Source organism: Mixophyes fleayi, chromosome 5 (assembly GCF_038048845.1).
Source record: "Mixophyes fleayi isolate aMixFle1 chromosome 5, aMixFle1.hap1, whole genome shotgun sequence".
In the NCBI taxonomy this organism is placed as follows: Eukaryota; Metazoa; Chordata; class Amphibia; order Anura; family Limnodynastidae; genus Mixophyes; species Mixophyes fleayi.
In genome coordinates this window covers 270758558-270767745 of record NC_134406.1, presented here as the reverse complement: position 1 = coordinate 270767745, position 9188 = coordinate 270758558, and positions in this window count along the sequence as shown.

Genomic DNA, 9188 nt, shown 5'->3' with positions numbered 1-9188 from the left:
CAGCTCTCTAGTCACCGGCCAGCTTGTCTAGCATTAGTCACACTACAGTGAAACAAACAGGTTTTTATACTTGACATGCCTCTCCTGCAGCCCTAGTGTGATGGGCAGGTGATACTCCCACCTTCCCTTTAAGAGAAAGCTCTCATCAGTGGTTCTGTTTGCGCTGACTCAGACAGACCCTTCAGTTTGCTGTGGGAAAAGACATTTCAAACCATGTAAGTTAAACCAGACTTTAAACTATTATTTTGTCACACAGATGTCTTCCACCTGTTTATCTTTAAACTAGGTGCACTGCTGCACAAATGTGTAAATTTATCTGCGTCCTTTCTCTGCAGATTGCCAGGTAAATGCCTCCCTTTGTTACAATAGGTGTATATATACGGCACATAAACGGGTATATTGTATGCATGTGCTGAGAAAGACGTAAGCCAATGGGATCCTGTCGGGGCATGTAGTGAGGATGCCGGTGTGCTGGGCGTAGAGCAGGATAAGACAACAGAGCACTATGAGCAAATAACGGGACTGCCGGAAGCAGCACTGAGACTATCGCAGGGATTGTGACACCTGTGCTGAGCACAGCTCTGCTTCATTCAATGCATCTTTGTGTTTTTCATGCCATGAACCGGGCTCCTACGGGATCTTAATCTTGGTATACAGAATGACACTTTCTATAGGCGCTGATGTTAAATCATAGAGGTGTATGACATGCATAAGATAGTAAAATAAAATGACTTTATAAAAAATTATTGTGTGACATACACACAAGATAGAGACTAAAATACCGTTAAGGCTCAAAAGAAATTTAATTACATATCCAGAAAGAGGAAAGGAATTGAGAGAATGAATGTCAATAGTAAAATCCATATGTCCCCAAATCATATAAATGAAGTTCCTATGGGACATCTATGTGTGGTGTGGACCGACATCCAATTTATCATGTAGTATCCTCTTCAAATCCTCAAGATCCTCATCACATCATATGTAAAAAAGAGAAATAAAAATTCCATAGTGCATTATCCTTTTAAGGATTTTTATTGGATATAATAATAAAAACATATATTTATAAATCCTAGACAGGTATATTGGCTGCTTACCAGAAAAAGGATCTTAATCTGTCTCTGTCACCTGTGGCTAGATAAAAACACAAACTATTCCTGGTGGCTAATGTACAGTATAGACATTTATTCTCTGGTGGATGGTGTACAATACACCCCACATTCACCTTTTGGTGGTTATTATAGGCACTGTGATGATCCGGAGCGGATTTCAGCTCCATGCACCACTTAGATTGTAAGCTCATTAGGCCAGGGCCTTGTTTCATGCGATTCTATGTTATATATTTGTATCATGACGGCCTCACTGTACAGCACTGCGTTATATGTCAGCACTTAAATGAAGGATGATGATGATGATAATATTAATGTTCATTTGTCCATAACAAACAAAAATCTACATTTACAATTTATGAATTGTTCATTCTTTTCTAATAAATTATGCTCCCGTTTCACAATTTATACTTTCCATTTCAACCCATTGTTCCTCCTCTTTACCTCTTTGTAATAATAAACTGAGTTTTCGGTATTCAGTCTCCATCCACAGGGCCACAAATAATTCACATCATGTAGTTTTGTTATATGATCGAATCTCTCGCCGGTCACAAAATAAGATAATTATGATGTCTGTTCTGCCTATGAGATTTTCTTGGATTATGATGCAGGTGAAATGATGGAAGGTCCAACTATCTACAATGTTATTTTAAAGAATAATAATGATGGCTAAACTAGAATTTTGGGCCAAAGAAAGGTACTACTTTCTGTCTACATCAGGGGTGTCCAACCTTTTAGCTTCCCTGGACCACATTGGAAGACGACGAGTTGGTTTGGGCCGCACATAAGATACACTAACAATAACCATAGCTGATCATCCAAAAAACCATAGAAAACATAGTTATCATATAAATATATGAGAAAAAAAGCGATTTTATATAAATAAATATATATATATATATATATATATATATATATATATAATGATAAACTTCTTAATCAGAGTGAATTTGATTATATTCTGAATAAGCACCCACGGATTGCTACGTTTTATTATCTACCTAAGATTCACAAACAATTGGTGAATCCCCCGGGACGTCCTATAGTCTCGGGGATTGATTCCCTGACTGCACATTTGTCTGAATTCATAGATTTTCATTTGAAAAAATATGTATCAGGTTTGAGATCGTATATTAAAGATTCTACTCAAATATTGCAGATTATAAAAAATCTTCAATGGAACACCAATTATTTCTGGTGTACTATAGATGTACAGTCTTTGTACACGGCAATACCACATCTTAAGGGGATACAAACTGTTAAAGAATGTTTGTCTAGTGACGGAAATTTGAATATATCACAGTGTGAATTTATTTTGGAATCTACTAAGTATATTTTAGAACATAATTTTTTCACTTTTCTGGGTCAGTTTTTCCATCAGGTGCGAGGGACTGCGATGGGCAGTTCCTTCGCACCAAGTTATGCTAACATTTATATGGGATACTGGGAGAGTAAAGTGATTTATGCAAATACAGTTTACACGGAGAAGATTGTCCTATTTAAACGCTTTATAGATGATATAATAATCATCTGGAAAGGGACTGAATTGGAATTCCATTCGTTTGTTCAGGAAATTAATGTTAATGAGTTTGAATTAAAATTCACATCCGTCATCGATAAAGATAAGATTGAATTTCTGGACTTAGTATTAGATACCAACTCATTTGAAGAAAAACATCACATTGATACTTATACCTTTTTTAAAAAAGTTGATAGTAATAACTATATAGATTATAAGAGTTGTCATATGAGACGATGGAAGGATAATATACCCGTCTCTCAGTTGATAAGGATTAAACGGAATTGTCAAGATTTGGATACATTTGAAAAGCAGGCTTCAGTTCTTCTAAAAAATTTTTAGAACGGGGTTACCCTGAAAAACTCTTATTAGAAAGTTTGAATAAGGTCATGCCCGACATTCACTGCCAGCGCCGCACGGAGACAATATGACAGGAGCTAATGATTAACGTATAAAGATAAAAAACAAGAGGCGAATTTTAATACTTTTGATTGTGCCTTTATTACCACGTTTAATGTGGCTAATAAACAGATTATAAAAACTTTGGAGAAACACTGGGGAGTATTGAAATTAGACTCAGGATTATGAAGTGTGTTACCCGTGAAACCCCGCATTATTTTAAAAAAACCTAAGACCTTAAAAGGTTTGTTAGCTCCGTCACATCTAAAGGAGTTATCAAGTATAAATAAAAATAAATGGTTACAACCAACAAAAGGATTTTTTGCATGCGGGCATTGTAAAGCATGCAAATATGTACATAGTAACCATAAATCCTTTTCCGATATATCTAACAATAAAGAAAGAGTGATCCAATCTTTCATGAACTGTAATACCACATATGTGGTTTACCTGTTGGAATGTGGATGTGGGAAAAAATATGTGTGTAAAACCAAAAAAGCAGTAAAAACACGAGTTTTCGAACATTTACATAACATCCAGCACAAGATTGATAACCATAGTATACCGAGACCTTTTTTAACTTGTCACGGTGCTAATCCTGAGTCATTACGTTTTAAGGCAATCGAGCATGTTCAAATGAATCTTAGAGGAGGAGATCTATTGTTAAAATTATCCCAAAGGGAAACATTTTGGATTTACACACTCAATACTTTTGTACCGTGGGGACTTAATGTAGGATGCGAAGTGACCCCCTTTTATAAAAGGTTTAAACTTAATGTGGTCGCTCTTTCTGTGATTTCTGCCTCTGCCTTTCTCCGTGTTTTGTTTCTGCTGTCATCTTTTATTTGTTGTATGCTTTTTATATTAAATATTAAACCTTATATCATGTATGTATGAGGTTATACCTTGTATATAAAAGTTTTTAAAGAGATTGTTAATTTGTGCAAATACTGAGAATTATATTGAATAAGTGTGATGTGGTTCACCTGTGAAACAATTAATGAACTCCCTAGAAATAGGTGAGTTGTGATGTAATAATCCACACTCCTGATGAAGTCCTAATGGATGAAACGCGTAGAGGTGATCGTGAGGACTCTCTGATTTCGAGCTGCTGCAGATAGAGCTGTTCGTATATGGATATCAGATTTGAGCTGTTATACTATTTATGCCTGAATAGTTTTACCATCTGGTACGTGCATTTTTATTGTTTGAAATAAAACTTTTAAACTTGGATAATACACCATGGAAGCGCCCCTTCTTTTGTGATATTTTATATATATCTATCTATCTATCTATCTATCTATCTATCTATCTATCTATCTATATATATATATATATATATATCACTTTTTTTTCAAATCCCCCTATACTTACCTTTCAATCGCCCTGTTCAAAAAATCCTCTCTAGTTATTATACTATAATCACTTTTTGTATTGTTTCGATGCAATATCAATAAAGTGCATTTAAGCCAGGCATTGTATATCAGGGTGCCCTGACCAGGCCTGCGGTACCTGACCTATACATCACTGTGACCCCAAATTGTCACCTGTTTTGCTAATTACACCACTATGTTAGTTAAGGGATAACAACTTATAATGGGCCAAAGAGAATAATATATAATGCCCCATTAGCAGAGCTGGATTAAGGCTCTGGGGGGCCCGGGGCACTTTAGGCAGGGGGGCCCCTATGATGTAACATGGTTATCATTTTAGACAAACACACAGGCAATGCTGTGTGCACTGCTGTTAGGTGCACGCAGCTCTGCCTTCACAAGCAGTACAAGGTGAAGCGGGACATACCTCCCAACTGTCCTTGTAGTCGGACCCAATCCTGACTACGCTGAGACAGTCACCCAAATTCAGGACTGTCCGACCAGATTCAGGACAGTTGGCAGAATGCCCTGCTCTCTCCTACCTGTTCTTGTCACTTTCTCCACCTGTAGCTGCTGGTGTCTTTAGCTCAGTTGCTGCTTGTCTGGATACTGGAATGATGGGGGCCCTATTTGAAAAAAAAAATGGGTACATGAAAATTAGAAAATTCCAACCAACCCCAGCATTAAATCAATAGTATTCCCATTTAATATATAAACATATTTCCCTCCCTCGAAACAGCCCTATCAATAAATTAAATGGCATTTATGTTTAAAAATTATAACCATTTTGCACAATCATCCACTGCATTAAATAATTCATATCCACATTTAATAAACAGACCTAATTTTCCCCAAACAGCCCCACATTCATTTATGATCTTCCAAACCACCCCAGCATCAAATTTAAAGGTCCAATCACCCCATCTTAAATTGATAGCCCACACTATTACATTAAATTGCCCCACCATCACTCCACAAATAAAATAGCACCCATTAAATAATTAGCATCTACCTGCAATCCAAGATTAAATTAAGAACCCCCCTTCCCTCCCACATTATATTAAAAAAAACCCTTCCCTCACACATTATATTAAAAAACCCCCTTCCCTCACACATTATATTAACATACTACACCCCTCACACACACATTATATTAACATACTACCCCCCTCACACACACACATTATATTAACATACTACCCCCTCACACACACACATTATATTAACATACTACCCCCCTCACACACACATTATATTAACATACTACCCCCCTCACACACACACATTATATTAACATACTACCCCCCTCACACACACACACATTATATTAACATACTACCCCCCTCACACACACATTATATTAACATACTACCCCCCTCACACACACACATTATATTACCATACTACCCCCTCACACACACACATTATATTAACGTACTACCCCCCCTCACACACACATTATATTAACATACTACCCCCCTCACACACACATTATATTAACATACTACCCCCCTCACACACACACATTATATTAACATACTACCCCCCTCACACACACACACATTATATTAACATACTACCCCCCTCACACACACATTATATTAACATACTACCCCCCTCACACACACACATTATATTACCATACTACCCCCTCACACACACACATTATATTAACGTACTACCCCCCCTCACACACACATTATATTAACATACTACCCCCCTCACACACACATTATATTAACATACTACCCCCTCACACACACACATTATATTAACGTACTACCCCCCCTCACACACACATTATATTAACATACTACCCCCCTCACACACACATTATATTAACATACTACCCCCCTCACACACACACACACATTATATTAACATACTACCCCCACTAACTTTGTTTTATCTGCACGCTGTATGGCCTTGTTTCTCTTCACAAATGGGACGGCACCTGTCACGTGGTGCACGTCCCTGACAACAATAGCAGCCACACATAGGGGAAGGGGGGAACGGATTGTAAGAATCTGCAGCCAATTATAGAACGTGGCTGGTCTCGGGGAAGGGGCCATCCACCAAGTAATAGAGACTTGGGCCATTGCAGGGACCGGCCCAAAATAGTCTTTTTTATTCTTCCCGCCCCAGCCCGCCTCAGAAAATAGTACTGATACTGCACATTAAAAAAAAAAAAAAAAAAACACTGATAAAATTACATCAGTTTTAACTTATATATATATATATATCAAACTTATTGACATGTTATAAATGTTTCTTTTTTTTTAATGTGCGGTATCATTGCTCTTTATGTATGTGTATGTGTATAAATGTATATATATGTATACATATAAATACACATACTTAAAGAGCAATGATGCCGCACATTAAAAAAAAAGAAACATTTATAACATGTCAATAAGTTTGATATATCTATCTATCTACATATATATATATATATATATATATATATATATATATATATATATATATAATATATGTATATACGTAGGCACACACAACAAATATGTTATGGGATCCCCTATTTTGTCATTAATTATTAAAGTAATTATGCCTCTTCTATTAAAGGATCAATTAACATATACATACACATATTATAATATATATATATATATATATATTTATGTGTATATGTATTTATTTGTATATGTATTTATGTGTATATGTGTAATATATATATAATATATATTACACATATACACATAAATACACACATACATACTCCAAGTGAAAGTGGGACTTACCTAGGAACCCACGTTCAGCACAGCATCCCAGACAGTCTCTACTGGTATTGCATTAGAGGAGCTGCTGCTGCACATGCGCAGCAGCTCCATTTCGGCCATCTTAGAATAGCCTAATGTACAGCAGCACCGCGACTGCTGTACATCAGGACAGCTGTCAAATTTTGCGGGGGGCGGTGCGCCTGCGTCAGGGGGGCCCCACAGCCGCAAAGCAAAAGCAACAGAATCGGATCACCAACTGACAGGTGATCCGATCAGATGGCGGCTGGCGGCCGGCGGCGGGGGGCCCTCAGAGAGAGGGGGGCCCGGGGCACGTGCCCCCTGTGCCCCCCCCTAATCTGGCTATGCCCATTGGTAATACAAGTACATGTATGTAGCATGGAGATAAGGTCCATGATGCTCCAGGACCAGGTGACTTTTATTCACTTGTCAGCGTCCCTTGAAATAATAAAAAAAATCCCCCTTAACTTACCTTTTAATCGGCTTGTTCTCCTGTCCTCTTCTCTTCTTTTCTCCAATTCTGTGCTGCTGATTGTTCTTCTCGCGCGGCTGTCTCCTCTGTGCTGCGCTCCGCAATGGATGTTGGGCGTGATGACATCATGCCCGACATTCACTGCCAGCGCCGCACGGAGGAGGAGACAAGGGAGGAAGGCGGAGTAACAGCTGACGTGACCGCAAGGTAAGTAGTTTCTTTTCTTTTTTTTTGCAGGATTTTTTTTTCCCATTAACAGCGCTGCCCCCTTGCCACAGTCAAAACTCCTTCTGGGCCACATTTACAGGCGTGCTGGGCCGCATGCGGCCCGCGGGTTGGACAACCCTGGTCTAGATCATTTAGACAACCTGTGATTTTCTGGCTACTGTGGAACTACTAGTCCCATCATGCACTTCCTTTTTAGATTTACAAAGCCTTCCATCGCCTGACTGTAATGTAGATATTAGAGATGAGCGCAGTCGGATTTCTGAAATCTGAGCCCACCCGAACGTTGCCGATCCGAGCCGGATCCGAGACAGATCCGGGTATTCCCGCCAATTGCAAAACTGAAACGGAGGCTCTGAGTCATAATCCCGCTGTCGGATCTCGCGATACTCGGATCCTATAAATTCCCCACTAGCCGCCGCCATCTTCACTCGGGCATTGATCAGGGTAGAGGGAGGTTTTGTTAGGTGGTCCTCTGTCCTGCTATATCTCGTGCTGTTGAGTTCTGTGCTGGGGAAATAACAATGCGAACAGAACAGAACAGAACAGAACAGAACAGAACGAAATTTTTTAAAATAAAGTTATATAAAAAATATCCAAAAACAATCCTGCAGTATAAGTCTATTGGTACTGCAATATTACAAAGTTCACTGATTCTGCAGAATAGACTGGGAATTAGTGGAAATTAATGTTATTGAGGTTAATAATAGCGTAGGAGTGAAAATAAACCAAAAAACTTGATTTTAACACTTTTTATGTGTTTTGCAAAACAAATCCAAACCCAAAACCTCAAGCAAATCCGAATCCAAAACACAAAACACGAGACACCAAAAGTGGCCGGAGCACATCCCTAGTAAATATTAGTAACTGCCACAAGAGGGCAGTATCACACCAGGGAAACCGCTCTCTGATGCCGACGTGTGGTGTGAATTAGTTGTTATTTCTAGGGAAAGTGAAGTGAATTCATTCCGACTTTTACTGTATAAATATAACAAGTGGAAATGACACTGCAGTGCTTGTGGAACTATTTTCACCTCTTCTGCTATTTTAATAAATTCTTATAGGACTATTTCATGAACAAAATGGCAAAATATATATGTTTCCTCTGTGCTGGCTCCAGTGGAAAATATGCAGCGATTTATATTATAGTTGTTATAACACCTCCTAGTGTAAATTATAAGGATATTAATGTCAACGAGGAGTTCTGCGATGGTATAAGGGAGGAATAACGCTGATTTAAGGCCACATTCCCAGGCTCGCATATCGCTAGGCCACGATTGGAGGACAACGGACAGAGTTTATTGGCAGATTAAGCGATGATTGGCACATGTGAAAGTG